Here is a 19,598-nt window from a genome sequence, read left to right on the forward strand (position 1 = left end):
GTTGAAGAAAAGCCTCTTCCCCTCCAATGCCATCCTCAGTCTTGCTGGAAAGAGAAGGGCATATCTGAAGTTGAGTTTGCGGAGCCGGCATTTGACCTTGAGGAAGGAGTTGCATCTCCTCTGCACCTTGATAGCATAGTCTGAGAAAAACATTATTTTGGTATTATCTACTGAGATATTCTGGAGCTTTTGTGTCTCACGCAGAACAGCATCTCTGTCTTTATAATGTAGTAGAGGGAATAACAGGGGTCTGGGGCTGGAGACTGGTGGCAGCTGCCGCGCTGGCACCCAGTGGGCACATTCCACTGAAAAGAATGTGAGAGAGTGTCTGTAGGTAGCAGATGCCACAGCTCTTGTTCCACCTATGTGACTGTGTCTGAACCTTCTGTTCCCTCTGGCAAACCCATCATGCATATATTATTGCGGCAGGAGCGGCCTTCCATGTCCTCCATTTAGCACTCCAGAACCTCTACGTGCTGTGCCATTAGGTGCAGGGAAGAATCAAGTTCATGGGTCTTCAGCTGTAGTTCCGTAATGGTCAGCTTGGCAATGTCCATCTTATCCATCAGTTTGCAATGGTATGCATGCAGTAGCATTAGATCTTTCGTTACTGCAGCTATTTTACTTTCTAAGGATGTACATGTGGACTCCATTGCGGAGCCAATTTTGTCTACTGCTGCAAGAACTGTGTCAAGTTTGTTGATATGCAACAGTGGGGGAATAAGGCTATCAGAAGTCACATTGTAAGACCGTGATCTTTCAGAGTCAGCAGCAGACTTTGAGGAGGCAGTCTGCGTGCCTGTGCATGGGGGCGTCCCATCACAATGTGGTTCAGTAATCCAGTTAGACGTGGCTGGGCAACCCCGCTGGAGCCCAATTGCCTGTTCCAGGCCGGATGAGTGGTTTGGCAGTATAAGCAGCCCCAAAGCACCAGCTGTGCAGTAATGTTTATTTGTCACAAACGGTGAATGTAGTGGCATATCATAGAGCATAAATTGCAAAGTGGTATGCCCTGGAGGAGTTCCGTGTGGTTGCTACAGGGCCAATGCGACAGCGGATACCATTGGTGCAGAGAAGAGGGCCCACTTGCTTATGCCATGCGAATCCCCTAGGCACAGCAGTACGAGCAGCCCAGTTAACATATAAAAATGCAGATTTGGCAGTCCATTAGAGCCACTATATCGCAAGAGGGGTGGCATCAAGGGCAGGAGCAGCCGCTGAGGTGGTCCTCTATCGCAATAATTAAATAAAAAGGGGGGAGCTCAGAAGCAGTTGGGAGCGTCTCATATATGCAAGTGTTTCAGAGGAGCAGTTTATCAGCACCAAGGCAGGTGTACCTCAAGCTTAGGCCATGATACAGACGAGATGCTTATTTGCATGGTGAGGCGACTTTCCTGTGCCCAGAAGCAGCACGTTGTAGTTGGGAAATGCCTTTTCAAGTTAAGTTCCAAGGGCTTCCCTGTGTCTCTGTGGCTCTGACCCGAGCACACCCTCCATGCCGGCCCAGGTCGGGAGTAGAAGCACTTCAGCGTTTGGGCCCGCTCTCGCAGTAACAGGCTAGCTACAGCTCATCCCAAAAAGCAGAGAGAAAGTGCACCGCAGCCAGGGCCGAAACTTAGCAGTACCAAAGCATGCATGGCCTCCCAAGGCACTTCCCAAACAGTCCGAGCAATGCTCCTCACATCTGCAGCATCCAGGCCGCAAGGCACGGTCTGCTCATCCGGGTGCACCCCACTCGCCTCTCAAGCCTGTCCGTGGTGCACAATAGCTTCTTGCTCAGGGCTCACCTCAGTTCCACGCTGCAGTAGTCAGTAGCCTAACGTCCATTGCAGAGGCAGGTCCCCCGATCTCCTGCTACTTCCCGACGTCAATACGTTCTCTCAGAGCAGTATCCATGTGTCGGGGGGCCGCAATTCAGGGCTTGAGCCGCCGGAGGCAATAACTCCATTCCCAAATCTCTTGTGGCAGTAGATTTGTCATGTATGGCCACGAGCTCAAACAGGAAAAGTGGAGAGGGTGGTTTATGGCGCGTGATGGCAGGCCTCTGGCAGGATAATTGCCAGATAAACGAGGTGTTTGGCAGAGCTTGCCTAAAACATGCCAGCCATGTTGGTTGCGCAAGTCACCATATTTTCCGACAATATCACATCTTAACTGTCTGCCATTTAATTATCATGTCAGCATCATTGAATTTAATTGGCAATAGGGGAAGAATCATGAAAATGTACTTTACGATGAATACTGACAACATTCTTCCTCCAGAAACATTTAAGTTTGTATGGATAATGGTGGCTGATAATGAATGACTCGAAGTGTAGTAAGAATGTGAATGCTCTAGTTGTTTTTTAGTTGAATGTGATGATAGATTAATACGCAATGTTGTTTGTAATAGATGCTGTTCACACGGGGACTCTATGGTGCAGTAGAAGGCGTAAATGCCCAAAAGCTTTGCCCGGCTGTTCCCAATTTGTTGCACAATGTGGTATTCTATAATGTAATAAAACTTTGGAAGGAAATCCCCGGATTGGTGCAGCTTATTTCCTTCTTGAAGGAATTGAGGGGTCTTTTGCAGTAATATATATATATATATATATATATATATATATATGAATATATATATATATATGTATATATTAGCATTAGATAATTGTTTATTTCTTTAAATCTATTACTATGAAAATATATATATATATATATATATATATATATATATATATATATATATATATACATATATACAATATAGCAACTGGTCATTATTGAATGCAGCAAAGTCAGCAACTTACAGAGAATTCTTTGGCATTTTGGACATGTGTTTCTGGGTTCACCCCTTCATCAGCAGAAAACAAACATTTCCTTACTTTTTCAAATGCCAGCTGCCTGGCTGCTCAGAAGGTTTAATTGCAGGCACCTGATATGAGTTAAATACCAGTTTTGTCCCAGTGGACCTCAAGTGAGCTGCAAAGTGCATCCTGGTAAAGGTAGTCCCACACATTTTAAAATTATATCCCAAGTGGGTTGCTGAAGTCAAACAAAATAATAAAACACAGTTCATTACCCCAGTGGGCAAATTCAAAGTAAGAAAATCGTTTTTGCTGCCAATGTTCCAACCTGCTGCTCTGAAAGTGACATCCATAATGTCACACGTAGAACTGCTCCTTTATGCAGTGGTGCTGCCTTCACGGCTAGACAGGCCGTTAAATTTGTACAAGAGAGAGTTGTTTTGAATGAAATATTCTCTGTAAGTTCCTGACTTTGCTAGATTCCATAATGACCAGTTGTGAGTGCGCTTTCGTTCAGGACAATTCTCTCTTGTATAAATTTAACAGCCTGTCCAGCCATGAAGGCAGCACCACTGCATAAAGGAGTCTTACCCTTGTCAAAATGTTCCTTTTGTAGCAGTGGACCTATATGTGCATTTTCCTTGTGGCTGTAAAAGTAACTTGTAAACTTCTCTCTGGGTGAGAACAGTTATCACCTCTGGGTGAGAACAGTAGGACCCACACTTCCCCCAGGAAAATAGATCTGGCTTCCCATTGGCAGTGCACATAACCAGTAGTCAACCAATCTTTTATTATGCTTATATAGCCTTAACTTTTTCCAGGATAATGCATGCTGGGCCTGCGCCATGACGTTTAGGTAGTATTTAGCTAGTGATAGCTCTCTCAGTAATACGTTTGTGTGGACTGAGATATCGTTATCAAAGCCTTGTTACCAGATTGTTAGATCTCTTACTTTGGAGTCTAGCAGTATTTGTTTATCTTTTTTCCATTTTTTGTATAGGGCCATGGTCCACATGTTTTTCCCTTAGCAAGACCTCCCCCGGCAGCCAGAAGACCTGTGCTGTAGAAACCAAGCATTTGTTTTTATATAAAAGGTCTGTTAAGTGGCATCGACTTTCCTCTGGTTGCTTATAACTGCTGGTGTACATTCTCTTTAAACCGGACTGGCGGGACTAGTATTCTGAGGGAGAGGCTAAAAAGTGCTGAAGCATGATCTGAGATGTCTGCTTCTCGGACCCTACAGGAAGATATGCCTGGTAATAGCCCATGAGACAGAAGTAGTCATTCCATGTAAATATTCAATGCATATGGGAAGCGAAGGAGTATTGCGTGTGAGTCTCCATGTGTCGACCAGAGAGAAGTCAGCCTTAATATCTTTGAGGATGCTCCTGTCTTTGTCATTACTAAGATCAGGTCTACCTGGCATTTCTTAAGCAAGGTCTAGTGTTATGCTCAAATCCCCTCCCATCAGTATAGTAAATTGTGCCACCTCTAGTATTATTTGAGGTAAACAGGCCAAAAAGTCTGTTTTGGCTCTATTGGGGGGGAGGAGGAGGGGGGGTGTAAAAGTCCACTCCCACACCAACCCTCTATGTGGTAATTTTTACAAACATCTATCTTCCCTTCAGGTCTCTCCATGATTTTAGAATCCAGATGGCAGGCACACAGTGAAAGAGTATTGCTACTCCTCCTTTCTTGAACTGAGCTGCATGTGTCTTTTGTAGAGGATGTGTCTTCCCTCATTGCACAGATTAAGTATTTACATGTGTTGTATATATGTATGTTTGTTTGTATGCATGTATGTATGTACATGGTATTTGTATAGCATGAACCTAGCCAAAAAGCAAATGGAGCAGCGTACAAGCTCACAAGCAAGTATATAGAGTCAATGAGTAATAGGTAAAGTAGCTGGTTATTGAATTGTTACTGCAGTGTGATGTAATGTTCTTTAAAGAGGTGTGTTCTGCAGTCTGATGGTAGTCTGTCTGCTGGTGGACTGAGAGCTACCAGAAACTGTGAGCTTGTACGCGAGGTAAGTGGGGGTGTTGGTATGATTGCTTTGTATATGATGCAGCTGGTTTTGATGATTATGTGGGCCAACAAGGGGAGCCAGTGAAGTCCTGTCAGGTTGGGGGTGATATGAGCATATTTCTTCTGGCTCTGGATGTGATGTGCTGCAACATGTAGGATGCCCTAAGGGGTGCCATTGTGGAGTCTGGGAAACCCTAGAGTAGAGTGGTACCATCTTGAGTATGACGGTTTGAACAATATTTGTGATCCCTGTTTCTGGAAGAAACTGTTTCACTTTCTTCAGCAGAGAGAACCAGGTCTGTTTTTTGGCAGGAGAACAGAATGGGACCCTGAGGGACATCACAACTGAAAGAAATCTTTTAGGATCTAGAGGTGCCCTTGTGAAAAGTAGGAGAACCAGGGAAGGATATTGCTAGCGAGTCCATTTCGAGACTCCAGAGTGTGGATGAGAATTGATTGGATGACTGTGTCATATACGGCTGAGAGAACCAGCAAGTACCTAACTCACTCAGTCCTGCCTCAATTGGTCTGCCTTTAAAAAGGTATATCTCTTGGAGTAGGCCTATGTCTGGTGGCTTAGATGTCATGCATGACAGGGTACTTTTCCACTTTATGTAAAGTGTAAGGATGTTATCACTAGGGGATAACACCTCAAGATCTTTAGGGGCCATGCTAGCTCCCTACCATCTCTCAACCAACATGTACAATTGGGATCAATACAGCCAGTATAGAGTGGTACTTTCCAACCAGCTGGGGCTGGTTAGTAAGCAAAATGATCATCCAGACAGGGAGTGAAAAAAAAAAAAAGAAAGGAGATGGGGCGAAAGGAATAGGGGTATCCAAAAACACTCTCCAAGTATCCAAATACGAACTTCATTTAACTGGTGGGTGTCGCTGCTAATGTTCCTCAACCCCACAGGGAATCTTATTCAAGTACAGAGACCCATAGCCAGCTCCTAGTAAATTTAGTCTATCAACCATTATTCTTTACCAATAAGTAACCTATGAGGTAAAATATAGCTAAAGAGACACACATGCCACCCATCCCATCCGCACCCACCTTCCCAGCACATAATCATTTCAACTCTAGTTCACCCGCTGCATCCCTTCAGGTCTGCATCCAGCATAGTATCGGGGAGACAACATCAATAGGAAGAATTTCTCAGGCTGGGAGCATCATAAGGAGTCAAGCATGAGAGCTTGTCAGTTCAGGGCACATGTACAGGTCTCCCATTGGGTAGTTGCTTGGTGGATGTATTCACCCATTGTATCTTCAATTGAGATATTGATTTATTCCTGTCTTTCTCATGGCAGATCTCCACTGTCCATTGTCTTTTCTATGTCTCCCCAGTACCTCATTACAGATTTCAAGCCTTCTCTTTCCATATTTGGATTGCTCTTTCTTTTTCAGTGGTGACAGGGGCCAGATGAAGTATGGTCCTCAATGCAGTGTTTTTAATGAGATGACTTGCTAGGTGTGCTGGGGGCAGACAAAACCCATTATGATAGATTGTCTCATTTATTCATCCTCCTGAAACTAATTCTGTGGACCCTCTACAATTTCAGTGGCAGAAATAATTCTATTAGTAGCAGTTCAGTGAGCTGGGCCAACATAAAAGTAACAAAGATCACCTTTTAATAACTATTCTGGAATCCCAGTGAAGCAAATGTTGTTACACCTGGGTCTGTCTTCTATGTCTACTAGCGTTTGCTAATTGTTCCATAGTTCTCTCCCACAGTCTGGGCCATTGTGAATGGAGTCTAAGTAATGCTCTGCTTCCTTCAGTCGTCTTTCCAAGACATTCATTCTAGAGTGATGTGCCATCATATTTTCTTGTTATCAATTTAATTTCTGATGTAGTTTCTTCTGTGCTGTGTTGCACCGTGTCAATAGCAGTATTAATTGAGATTAGTTCTTTAAGTAAAGTATCCAGTGCCACTTAAGCCGTGTTGGCAAAAGTGGCAGGGGAATCAGTTGTTCTTCTGCATACCCCTGCTATCGCCTATGAGAAAAATAGCTGACTGTGTGCGTTGGGTTTCATCATATGGATGGAAGTGGGGTGATCCAGCAAGCAAATATTCAGTGGATGGGTAAGTAAACAGTAATTAGCAACCCGTTCATAATTAAGGTTCTCTGGCTTATAACCACCACATCAGAACTAGCCTGGATGATCAGACTGATGTTGGCAGGGATGAGGCATGTCTCATAGAGCACACCACCACACATCACCTAGGCATCATTTTTCCTTCCTGGACACATCTATCAGATTTAATAACTGTCACACTCTCCTTCTTAGTAGTAGTTATTAATGTGGTATTGATGGTATTGTAAATTCACTCTGGTCTCTGTCAGTCCAGTCTGCATCCCATCCCTGTTCTTCACCCCCACATGATCATTTACGCTTCTCTGGAGACACTAGTAGTATAACTGTAGGCATGTGGCCTTAAGGCTCACCTTTCATCTACATATCAGTCAAGATTAGAGTCTTGTTCTGGACATTACATTAGTGTACCCTCACACAGACCCCATCTCACCAGCCCTCTGCTCCCTTTTCATTACTCCAGCTTTTTTTGACTGAGAAGGTCTCATTTCTAATTACTCCAGGGAGATACCTGTTTCAATAAGTGTCATGCAGTCCCACATAGCACTGCTTCTCGCCCAGTCTGGTGAACCTCTGTATCAGTATTACATGAGGGGGTGCGGTAGGCAATTCCTCTCGGTGCAGCTGATGTTGTTCTGCAACCATGACACATTTCCTTCTCATGGGTGCAGCTCATCTTCTTTTTCCCTTTTGCCTCACTGGGATTAGCAGCTGTTAAATTGAAGTTGCTATACTAGACGTTGCTGCTATGATTTAGAGATTTGCCCCATTTCCATCTTGGTAAACATGTGCTGTATGGAAGGGTTGTTGCTGCTAGAGCTGTAATGTAATCTTATATGATTGTGCATTGTCTCTACATAGCTCACACTCAATAACAAAATATAGATAACTTAACACAGATCAAAAAACTAATTAAACACGCATTGTTTCTTTTATAGCATACAATGGTTTCCCAATTGGAAAACTGAGATCCAGCTGTCTTGAGGAGTTTATACCGTATATTACCCAGATATGGTGATACTGTCCCAGGTCAACGTGAAGTATCCTAATTCCCCACCTTGGTAAGGCTGCTTCCACGTTCTTTCTGTTTAATGTGCATTTGTGTTATGTATCCATATCATTTTATTGTAGGCAAAATAAGACACAGTGCTCTACTTAAGTTGACAGAGACGCTCGGATTCCAAGGGTGGCAGATAATAGTCTGCTGGATACCTTAATTAGGGGTGGAAAATGGAAGGTCTTCAAGTCTTTTATGACTGAGAGCAGTGGGAATAGGTGCAGATTAGGATTATGGCTGCTGCACTGGGCTCTGAACATTTGCACTTAGAAGGTTATGCCCAGTGGCACAGCGACCTCATTTTGATATGTAGAAGGAACATTATGATACAATGCTTTATCTGTTGGAGGTGGTGCAGGACCACAAGCCTCAGAAGCCTTCGGGTGTGAGGTGTGGGGAATTCTAAGTTAAGCCTGGCTGCTCAGTGCCAAGCTACCAGAGGGTGGGCACAAGATAACTTGGATTGTGTGTGATTTACCCTGACTAGGATTGCAGTCCCTATTTGGACAAGGGTGTATACCTCTACCAACTAGAGACCCCATTTTTAACACTGCCGTATTTAGATGTTGCAGTTCTGCTGGCGGCCTGAATGGTGGTGTTTTGCTGACTGCGGGAGACAGCAGCAGTACTCTATCAACTTCGTACAATGGTTGGGGCTATGAAATAGAGGTAAGTAGTACACACACTGTCCCTTAGCCATAGGTGTACCCTGCACTGCACATTACACCACACACCTCAGTCACACAATAGCCCATTGCCATTTAGACACAACAAAACCCGTACATACTGAAAACACACATTACCTACATCTATGACACAACATACAAACACCATTGACACTCCACCCACACACCACACAACCACAACAAACAACACAACTACACACTTGTTATAAATGGGGTCTTTGGTTGGCAGTCAGGTTACACCCTGTCTAAGCAAGGACCCTCACTCTAGTCAGGGTAAGTCACACACAATCCAAATTATCCTGTGGCCACCATCTGGTAGCTTGGCACTGAGCAGTCAGGCTTAACTTAGAAGGCAATGTGTAAAGTATTTGTGAAATTAGTCATGCAATAACACAGTATAAACACCACACAAAATGCACCACACAGGTTTAGAAAAAAAATAGAATATTTATCTGGGTAGAATAAGGTAAAAACGATCAAGGTATGATAAGTACAAGTTGAAATATCACTTTTGTATTGATAAATAGAGTCTTTAGTTCTTAAAAAGCAATGTGTGTCTCTTGCAAGCCCAAAGTACCTGGTTTGCATCTAAATTATCTACACAGGACCACAGAGGAGGAGATGCATGGTTTCTCTGGGCACACACAGACGATACGTCAATGTTTTCCATGCAGCAAGGGCTTTGAGTCAATTTCCAGTGTGCAGGGTTGCGGGGTATTTGGACGCCCCGGGGGCGCTGCGGAGAAATCCTTGGCTTGCGGGATGTAGTCACAGGACCTGTATCGATCCGGTGGGCGATGCAGGGAAATATCTGTCACACGGCAGGTGCTGCGTTGATTCCTCTCGAAGGAAGTTGGACTGCGTTGTTCCGTCTCGGCTATCCATCGATCCAGTGGGCTGTGCGTCGAAGTTCCAGTCACAACGCTGGCGCTGCATCGAGCTTCACTCGGGGAGCCGGGCTGCGTTGTTCCGGTTCGGTGTTGCAGTGATTTTCTCACCGCAAGGCAGGCTGTGCATCAATTCCGGCAGGCTGTGTGCGTTGATTTTCGCCATGCAAGGAGGTCTTTGTGGAGATTAAGTCTTTTTGGCCCTGAGACTTCAGAAAACAGGAGGCAAGCTTAATCCAAGCCTTTGGAAAGCACTTCTCAGCAGAACCAGAGGGCAGCCAGGCAGCAGGCCAACAGCAAGGCAGCAGTCCTTTTCAGCAAAGCAGTCAGGTGAGTCCTTTGGGTGGCCAGGCAACTTCTCTTAGCAGGTTGCAGGTTCTGGTTCAGAGTTCCTTTCCAGTAGGTATCTTGTCAAGAAGTGTCTGCAGAAGTTTCTTCAGAAGTGTCTGAGTTGGTAGGGTCAGAGGCCCTGTTTAAATACCCAAATGTGCTTTTGAAGTGGGGGAGACTTCAAAGAGTGGCTTAGAAGTGGTAAAGGTCCCCTTTCAGTTCCATACTGTCTGCCAGGGTCCCAGCAGGGGGTTTGGCAGTCCAGTTTGTGAGGGCAGGACACTGTCCTTTGACATAGAAGTGTCAGGCCCTCCACCCTGCCAGCCCAGGAAGACCCATTCAGTATGCAGATGTGTGCAGGTGTGGCTGAGCATCCTGTGTTTGGGGTTGTCAGGGTGAAATGCACAAGGGAGCTGTCAACTAACCTAGCCAGATGTGGATTGTAAGGCACAGAAGGATTTAAGTGTAAAGAAATGCTCACTTTCTAAAAGTGGCATTTCTAGAATAGTAATATTAAATCCAACTTCACCAATAAGCAGGATTTTCTATTACCATTCTGGCCATACTAAATATGACCTGGTTACTCCTTTCAGATCAGAATCTACCACTCAAACAGTATGTGAGGGTAGCCCTAATGCTATCCTATGAAAGGAGCAGGCCTCACAGCAGTGTAAAACTAATTTAGGAGTTTTACACTACCAGGACATATAGAACACACATGTTCATGTCCTGCCTTTTACCTACATAGCACCCTGCCCTATGGGCTACCTAGGGCCTACCTTAGGGGTGACATATGTAGAAAAAGGGGAGTTTAAGGCGTGACAATTACTTTTAAATGTCAAGTCGGAGTGGCAGTGTAACTGCACACACAGGCTTTGCAGTGGCAGGCCTGAGACATGGTTAAGGGCTACTTATGTGGGTGGAACAACCAATGCTGCAGGCCCACTAGTAGAATTTAATTTACAGGCCCTGGGCACATGTAGTGCACTTTGCTAGGGACTTACAAGTAAGTTAAATATTGCAATTGGGTATGAATCAATGTCACCATGTTTTAGGGAGACAGCATATGCACTTTAGCACTGATTAGCAGTGATAAAGTGCGCAGAGTCCTAAAGCAGCAAAAATGAGGTCAGAAAAAGAGAAGGAGGAAGGCAAAACATTTGGGGGTGACCCTGCAGAAACGCCATTTCCAACAACACTCAGCTACACAAACACGCTCAGACACACCCGTTCCCCCACATCAACCAGCCAACAGCATTACATACACACAGACATACTGACTCACACACACATCTCGCAGCACAACATGACAGGTACAGGTCCCCTAGCAATATGCATCCATGGACACAGTTGGCAGATGTGAATGTACCGTCACTGTGGTGCTAGCATTCATTTGCCACTGAATACTGCCACCATAAAGAAAGCTGTGTATGTGTGTGATATGTGTTGTGTACCAGTGTGTTCCCATCCGTGTCTTACCCACTTGTGTCCCTGACATATGCATGTCACAGTGCTTGAAAATGTACTGTGACATGTATATGTCTCTAGTGTTCCCCACCTGCCGTGCAGTGCCCACCCAACGTACCCTGGCAATGCGGCGTCCCTACCTTGTAATCCATCGAGGGGCGGTGATTGGGGGCGATAGGGGTGTGGTCCTGTTTCCTCTGTGGGTCAGTGGCAGCAGCAATGGCAGGTGTGGTCCAGTCATGTCCAGTCGAAGATGGCAGAAGTGGTAGAAAGCTGAGTTTTCGCCCCCTTTCCCCCTTAATCCGCCAACTAAGGAGTGGAGGTCGGACCGCCACTTTTTCCTTGGCCGTAAGGCACTTCTGAATCTGCACGGCATGAAGGCTGGCTGCGGTCCCACGAGCATCCCCTTTTCCCTTTCCCGCTGTTCACGTGTGTGGTGTTTTGTGGTGGAGCCGGCGGTTCGAATGCTGTCTTCTGTCTATGGGACCACCAACATATATATATATATATATATATATATATATATATATATATATATATATATACACACACACACAGAGGTGGATCATCGTGGTGGCTGGCAGGCGAGCTTACAGTTGAAAAGTTGACATTGGGACCATTATGGCCAACATCTAAATCAGGCCCTTTGCTTCTAGTGTTAACCCCAACTTCTGCTTACTTTTTGATTTTACAGTGCAGCTTCATAAAGAGTGCACCAATGTGGACAAAGGGGTTAATCTAGTACTTGACATTAGTTAGCAATGCTTCTTTTTTTAAGTTGGTGACATGAAAGAAAATGCACAGGTCTGGATCGTAGGAGATGCCTGTTGTATCCTCATTTGCTGAACTTTGATCTCTGTAATGTCATTGAATATGCTGACATCTCATATCATGCAACTGCCACTTATATTAGTAGGAGTTGTCAGTCTGTAATCAATTATATTTTTGTATCCAGGCACTTATTAAATTGAAAAGAAGAGGGACCAAATGAAAGCAGTGTTTATAATGATCACAGTCTGCTCATTATCACCCTTGAAATCCCCAAAGGGAGCCTAAAGAAAGTATCAGCAGACAGTAGGAACTTTTTCACTAAAGAAAATGGTCCCAATGTTGTCTGGAGGACAACCAGTATGGAGGATATCCAGTGCAAATAATGTATTGGCCATCTGCCACTGGTTAGCTGGGTTTTGCCGTTAGGACACTTTTAATGAAGCCCGGGAGGCCTAGGACAGAAAGTCAACAATCCTGAATTGATAGTTGTTATGTTTGTCATGGGCCAGCCCATAACGCCCACTAGTGGAAGGAGGTGATCAGAGACGCCGCTCCATGCTCCTAAACTTAGGAGGTGCAGCTATTCATAAACTTGGAAAGTCTGTGGTTGAAGAGAGCCCACCTTTCACTTACTAGTTGTTAAAAAGGGCTCTGACCGCTCATTTCGAACCTCTAGCGAATCCGGACTATGAGCTTTTCTTGTTAAGGCAGGCTAGGCAACTCCCAAATGAGGCAGTCGATACATTCTACGCCAGGTTGAAAGAACTAGCACGCACATGTACATTGTTGGACGCTGAAGATGAAATTTGTGCGCAGTTCATACAGGGCTGTGCGTCTGTCAAGTTGCGAGAAAACATATTACAGGTACCTGGTATGTCGATGGCAAATATTCTCACGATGGGCAGATCCAAAGAACTGTCAAAAGTATATGCAGCCCATATGGAAGCAGCGTTGCAGACTCAGGTCAAGGTTGAACCTGTGAATGCTATCACCACAGCGGTCACGGAGAAAAAGAAAAGTTGACAAAAGGTGGCCATGAGCTCACAAACTTGTTTTTTGTGTGGTAGCCTGTTCCCTCATCAAGGCGCATGTCCGGCCCAAGGCAAGAAATGTTCAAGCTGCAATAAGATGAATCATTTTGCCAAGGTTTGTCGATCATCTGTGCGTTCAAAGCCGCAGAAATCCAAAACTGTCCACTTAGTGCAGCCACCTGTAATCGTTGGTGAAGATGCCGATCTGGATGACGATGAAGAGGAAGAAGGGACTGTCCATGTCATACATGCTCTGCAGCCTGGAGGGTATCATCGAAAGCGAGTACAACAATGTTCCATCTCTCTTGCAGGTCATAAGATTCATGCCTTAATTGACACTGGTGCATCCATTAACATACTGGCACAGTCACTATTGAAAACTCTTCCCATTCAACCTCAGCTACAGCCGACCTCGACTCAAGTATATGCATTTGGGTCGTCGCAACCGCTGCCATTAGCGGGGGTTTTCACCACCACCTTATCCGATGAGGAGAGTTCAGTGTGCACCAGAGTGTTCGTGCCAAAGACTGGATCTGACATGTTACTAAGCTGTAGAAAGTCTGAGCAACTCAGCCTCGTGTCATTTGCTTTCAGTGTGCACCTCGAAACTGTGGAGAGTCTACTAACTGAGTTTGGGCAGCTTTTTGAGGGGATTGGTTGCCTGAAAGACCGGATGCTACGGTTGCATATGGATAAATCCATACAGCCAGTGGCATTAAAACACTGCCGGGTGGCATTCCATCTGCGTCCGAAGGTGGAAGAGGAGCTCAGGAAGCTCAGAGGATCTGTGTCGACATCCGCCTGCCAAATGTCGCCATTAAACGAGAACGTCATTTGACACCTACTGTGGATGACATTGTTGCGGAGGTTGCAGGATCACAATGGTTTTCGAAAATAGATCTGCATGCTTGATACCATCAGCTCATGCTAGATCCTGACTCTAGAGGCATAACCACTTTCTCCACTCATGTGGGTCTTAGAAGGTACAAGCGCAGTGGAAGTTTTTCAGGACACTATTCGTGGGGTGCTTGCTGGTCTACCCGGAGTTTTCAATGTAAGTGATGACATCCTAGTGCATGCTCCCACCATAGAGCTACATCTGCACTGTCTTCGAGCGACATTCCACAGGCTTCAAGAAAATGGTCTTACACTTCACAGAGACAAGTGTGCCTTTTTACAGACCGAAGTGGCATTCTTTGGTTACCATTTCTCTGGGGAAGCAGTTATGCGCGACCCTGCCAAAGTAAAAGACATTCAATCTGCAGCAGCTCCCACTAATGTATCTGCCATTCGTAGTTATTTTGCATGATAAACTACTGCGGGCATTTAATCAAAAACTTAATAGCCCTGACAGCCCCACTCAGAGACCTAATAAAGGCCAATGCGGTATGGGAGTGGTGACCTGAACAAGATTCTTCGTTCCAAGCCACCAAGTCAGCATTGTCAGAGCACACTGGTGTATTTCGATCCCCATAAAGAGTCGGCGCTATCTGTTGATGCCAGTCCCACTGGTTTGGGAGCAGTGTTGGTGCAGAAACAATCGGATGGGGAGTGGGCTCCAATGGCTTATGCCAGCTGTGTGTTGACAGAGACTGAACAGTGCTATTCTCAAATTGAGAAGGAGGCCATCGCGGTGCATTGGGGCTGCAGGCATTTCCACCTTTACCTGGATGGACAGCCATTAAGAGTGCACACTGATCATAGGCCATTAATACCACTGTTTAATGGATCTTCCCCCAACCCCCCACCACAAATAGAAAAGTGGATTCTGCAGTTGCAAGGTTATCGTTTTCAAGTGGTATACAGGCCTGGAACTCTCAACCCAGCCGATTACCTGTCAAGGCATGCCCGACCTGCTACTCCTCGAAAAATTGCTGATGCAAATGAAGTGGAGGAGTATGTGAGGCTGGTGGTAGAAAGATTTCGCCCCTTACCTATTTCCATTGATGAAATCAAAGTGGCCACGGACGGTTATGAGTGTATACAGCTCGTGCTGTCAGCCGTGGGATCTGGAAAGTGACACAGTATTCTTCAAAATGTGACTTTCAGAACGGCAGAGGCTAGAATGATGTTGTCCTCGTTGCATAAGGTCAGGAATGAGCTGGCCATATCTCCCGAAGGATGTTTGTTGAGAGGTCCCAGATTGGTGATTCCTGTCTCTTTGCAGAACTCGGTAGTGGAGCTGGCACACTCATCGCACCAAGGAATGGTCAAGATGAAGTCAAGGTTGAGAAGTAAGTTATGGTTCCCTGGGCTGAACGATCAAGTTCAAGGAACAGTGCGGCAATGTGTGATGTGTCAAGTGGTTGGTCCAGCAGAAAGATCTCCTCCGGTCATAACTGAGGTCATAAATCCAGTCCTGTGGTTTCAGGCCAGCGCAGACTTTGGAAGTTTGCCAGATGGTCGTCACATGCTAGCAATGATTGACGATTTCTCCAAATATCCGGAAGTGGAAATCATAGAGTCCCTTACTGCCTCTCAGGTCATCCCTTGTTTTGAAAAGATCATGGCCACCCATGGCTTGATACAGGAGCTATGCACAGACAATAGACTGCCGTTTTTTGCCAAGAGTTTGCTGAGTACCTACGATCTCGAGGAATCCTCCACAAAAAGATCACTCCTCGTTGGCCTCAGGCCAATGGAGAAGTGGAACGCTTCATGAGAACTCTCAACAAGGTGTCATAATGTGGACTGTGCAGTATATGCTTTTTTGCAGGACTATCAACTCACTCCTCATGCCACCATTGGAGAGACGCATAGCTCTTTGTGCATGAATCGACAAGTTCGAGACACTATTCTTCATGTGCAATAAACCTCTGAACTCCATAATCGAGTGAAGGAGGCACTGTCCAAAAGGGAAAACAAAAATGACAGGATGTCAAGAAAGTGAAGAGCAAAGAAGCGGGACATCCGTGTGGGGGACCATGTTCTTGAATGCAACAGAAGAAGTGGAAGCAAGTTTCTGCTGCCTTTTGAAAAAGACCCGTGGGTGGTGAGTGGCGTAAAGGGCATTATGGTTACTGCAAAAAGGAAACAGGAGACCATCACAAGGAACATTTCATTTTTCAAAGTATTACACATGGTTGGTGGGGGAATGGAAATGGAACAGAACTTTTCCCCAGCCAGTTTGTTTGAAGATGGTGATGGAGGAAGTCTGGGTAGCTGCAGCAGTCGTTCTCTGCTCCCGAGCCCTGGGATGGTGGTTGACGACCCTCTGTCGGTTGATCGAGGGGGTGAAGATATACAGAGCTCGGAAGTTCCCCAAGGTTCTTATCAGGGACTGCCTGGCTCTCTGCCAGTCAGCTCATTACCTCCCAGGCAAGGCTTGGAGCATTCCAATTACGCCCTCGCCCACCAAGGTCAACCAGGTTGCAAAGTTTTGTAGTAGACCGATCCAATGTGGGGTTTTTTCTTCCATATACTACATGGGGGGACACTGTGTTATTGTGATGTTTTCGTTATTTATTTTGTATTTTATTTTGGGTAAAGGAGGAATGTTATGTTCGTCATGGGCCAGCCCATGACGCCGACTAGTGGAGGGAGATGATTATAATCTCCCCTGTGTTTTGAATACCAAATGGTGTGCCGGTGACGTAAACCAGCAGTAATAAAAAGGCCAAGGGAGCTTCCCTCGTGGCCAGTAACTAATTACCAGAGTCTTCGTAGTCTGTGTCTTCCAGTATTGCAATATCACTAACGTTAGGCCTTGTTACAATACACAGAAAACGTAACAATAGTGTCTGCGGAAAAGCGAGCACCAAGTTATGAAATGCTCTTCATACAAACTCGGGGAATAGATCTCTAATTGCTTATTGCAGAAGAGAGTATAAGCATACACCGAGCAAAAGGAAATCGGGTATACAGAATGACATTTGGGATAAACTGTAAGGCCAAGAATGCCAGGCTTTCTTGGTACACTGTTTATAGATATAAGATATCCAAATGTAATAACAAAAGTCTTGCCATGAACAAAGGCCCTGATCAGTAGGAGGCTCTATTTAGGCAGATCTGTTGCTCTGCTGTAACTGAGTGTGACGCAACAGACCAGATTTTGCCCAGCTTTCCACTCGATATAACGTTTTCACTGGGCGAGATAACAAGCCGTCATTCTCAAAAGCAAAAAAAAAAACATAGGCCGGACTGGTTCTGATGAGCCTTTATAAACTCAATCGATCTGAGGGCCCGTCTTCTCATCAATTGTATTAATCCTGCCTGTAAACTTGGTTTTCCCCAGACCAGGAGAACAGCCATCATTGTGCCTGTTTTTAAAAAGTGATCGGCAACACCTTAGTTATATCAACCAATTTCCTTTTTAGACTTTACAGTGAAGGTTACTGGTAGGGTTGTTATGGAAAGACTAACTAACCCTCTAAGGGACAGTATGAGTTTAGAGCTGGGCTACAGATGATGGAACAGTGCTTCAATTTACAACTTTTTGTAGGCAAATATACTGCTGCTAAACAAAATTCCATCTACTAAGTCTTTATAGACCTCTCATGCACATTTCATATCATAGTTAGGTCAAAGCTTTGGTCCATTCTGGAGTCCATGGGGGTTGAAAAGGGACTAGTGGGCTGTTTATGTGCCTCTCACTATAACCTCACAGTGTCAGTTAGGAACGGTCTGAATGGAGCATGTACATAGTAGTTTGGCCGGGCTGGGGGGTTTGGTAGGGCTGTATTATTGTCCCAATCCTTTTTATGTTGGATATCAATGGGCTAGATGTAGTCCTGGCCGCAAAGGGTCGAGAATGCCAGTCATTAATACCAGGGCTATTGTATGCAGATGATGCCTTTTTATTATCCAGAACATCCAAATGGCTTAAAATCCTGCTGGACGCCTTTGTTGACTATAAGGGCACATTGAATCTGGAAGCAAATCCATCTAAAACTTACTTTCAGGCCTGCGCTCATCATATGGGGTAAACCAATTGTGAGAACCCATGAGTTTTCATATCTTGGAGTTGCCTTTGACTCGTAGAGCACCTGGGTTCCATGCATTGCTAGGAAAATACAGCACTTTATGAACATAGTTGGATTTGTCTTTATTTGGCATTGACCATAGGTAAGAAGGCAATTACTTCCCACCAGGAAGTCTATAGAAGGAAACTGCACACTCGTTCTAGTCTATTGTGCAGGTTTATTTGGTACAATAAAGCCACAGGCTTGCAGGCTGAGGAAATCGAGCCGGCAGGCATCTTTTAGGCCTCTCACCCAATAGTTCTACTTATGCCATCCATCAGGAGCCTGGACTTTATTAGTGGAAGACCAGATTAATCTGGCTCCTTTGTTTTTATGGTGCTCAATCTGTTGTAACCCTCACACCGTGCTTCACAAAGTTATCATCAATGACTGTTTATCCTGTGACCTGGGCCACTGGATTCTGTGATTCAGTTACACTAAGCTGGTATGTGCAACACTAGGCAGACCCACCCTCTTTTTCAAGTAGCATGAGCTGGCACAAATGGACAGATCCTGGCTCAGAAAGCCTTCTATGGATTTTAGGCAGTGGGAAGGGAAGGGGGTGCAGTAAAGCACATTTAAAAGTGGAGATCACATACTGATCCGAAGCTTATCAGGTCTGGAGTCGTATCTTGACTTAGTGACAATAATAAGGAATAGGATGCTTCTGAACAGATTTAGATTGGGGACCATCAGATGCCATCTTTACTTTTCCCTCGGACAGTACAACGCTTCCACCATCCTGTGATGAAAGATCCCCATAGAGTTTGCTCCAGTTTATATTTTTGTATAACTTTTACTATTCAGTCACAAGGAAATTCTTAGGGGCATATTTATACTCCGTTTGTGCCGGAATTGCGTTGTTTTTTTTAACGCAATTTCGACGCAAAACGAACTCCATATTTATACTTTGGCGTTAGACGCGTCTAGCGCCAAAGTCCATGGAGTTAGCGTCATTTTTTAGCGTGGACACCTACTTTGCGTTAATTCAATGCAAGGTAGGCGTTCCCGTCTAAAAAATCGACTCCGAGGCATGTGCGTCGGATTTATACTCCCGGGCAAAAATCACGCCCGGGAGTGGGCGGGTAAAAAAAAAAGACGTACGGCCGCTTTTGTGCCATTTTTTGGCGCCTGCAAAAGGCAGGCGTTAAGGGACCTGTGGGCTCTGAAGGAGCCCAGAGGTGCCCTCCCATGCCCCCAGGGACACCCCCTGTCACCCTTGCCCACCCCAGGAGGACACCCAAGGCTGGAGGGACCCATCCCAGGGACATTAAGGTAAGTTCAGGTAAGTATTTTTATTTTATTTTTTTGTGGCATAGGGGGGCCTGATTTGTGCCCCGCTACATGCCACTATGCCCAATGACCATGCCCAGGGGACAGAAGTCCCCTGGGCATGGCCATTGGGCAAGGGGGCATGACTCCTGTCTTTGCTAAGACAGGGGTCATTTCTATGGGGGTTGGGAGTGAAAAAAAATGGCGCAAATCGGGTTGA

The sequence above is a fragment of the Pleurodeles waltl genome, chromosome 12 (assembly GCF_031143425.1).
Source record: "Pleurodeles waltl isolate 20211129_DDA chromosome 12, aPleWal1.hap1.20221129, whole genome shotgun sequence".
Classification (NCBI taxonomy): domain Eukaryota; kingdom Metazoa; phylum Chordata; class Amphibia; order Caudata; family Salamandridae; genus Pleurodeles; species Pleurodeles waltl.